Source organism: Oryx dammah, unplaced genomic scaffold (genome assembly GCF_014754425.2).
Source record: "Oryx dammah isolate SB20612 unplaced genomic scaffold, SCBI_Odam_1.1 HiC_scaffold_5, whole genome shotgun sequence".
NCBI lineage: Eukaryota > Metazoa > Chordata > Mammalia > Artiodactyla > Bovidae > Oryx > Oryx dammah.
In genome coordinates this window covers 34,862,041-34,863,082 of record NW_024070189.1, presented here as the reverse complement: position 1 = coordinate 34,863,082, position 1,042 = coordinate 34,862,041, and the positions used below count along the sequence as shown (strand labels likewise).

General features: G+C 44.0%; 1 non-coding gene across 1 annotated transcript; it reads right to left on the bottom strand.

Annotated features, from left to right (window-relative positions):
- Positions 1–442: 442 nt before the first annotated feature.
- Positions 443–515, bottom strand: TRNAE-UUC. Its single transcript has one exon. It is a non-coding gene; the product is annotated as a tRNA-Glu (tRNA).
- Positions 516–1,042: the final 527 nt, after the last annotated feature.

The following is a 1,042-nucleotide window of genomic DNA, read 5'->3' as shown; positions in this document are numbered from 1 at the left end:
GTATGTGTGTGTGTGTGTGTATATATATATGTATATATACACATATATATATATTATCATTGCTTTTAGACTATTGGGGCTTCCCTCATGGTTCAGATGGTAAAGAATCTGCCTGTAATGCAGGAGACCCAGGTTTGATCCTTTGCTTGGGAAGATCCCCTGGAGAAGGGAATGGATATCCACTCTAATATTCTTGCCTGGCGAATACCATGGACAGAGGAACCTGTGGGCTACAGTCTACGGGGTTGCAGAGTTGGACACGACTGAGTGACTAACAGTTTTCTTTCTTGCCTTTTGTTCATTTTCCCTGCCTTCTTTTGTAATAAGTAGTAGTATTTATTTACTTAACCTACTTGCTTATTTTTATACATCTTACATTTATTTTTATGTTTAAATTACTTGATTATTTTTTGACCATGCCACATGGCTTGCAGGATTTTAGTTCCCTGACCAGGGATTGAACCCAGGCCCATGGCAGTGAAAGTTCCAAGTCCTAACCACTGGACCACCAGGGAATTTTCCTTGGTAGTATTTATGACTCCCTCTTGTCACCTTTGTTGACTTATTCAGTTCAGTTCAGTCACTCAGTCATGTCTGGCTCTTTGCGACCCCATGAACCACAGCACACCGGGCCTCCCTGTCCATTGGGTAAACTCCTGGAGTTTACCCAAACTCACGTCCATTGAGTCGGTGATGCCATCCAACCATCTCATCCTCTGTCGTCCCCTTCTCCTCCCTCCCTCAATCTTTCCCAGCATCAGGGTCTTTTCCAGTGAGTCAATTCTTCACACCAGATGGCCAAAGTATTGGAGTTTCAGCTTCAACATCAATCCTTCCAGTGAACACCCAGGGCTGATCTCCTTTAGGATGGACTAGTTGGATCTCCTTGCAGTCCAAGGGACTCTCAAGAGTCTTCTCCAACACCACAGTTCAAAAGCATCAATTCTTTGGTGCTCAGCTTTCTTCACAGTCCAACTCTCACATCCATACATGACCAGTCTGAATCTCCCAATTCTTCCCATCTGCCCCCCACTTCTCTTTT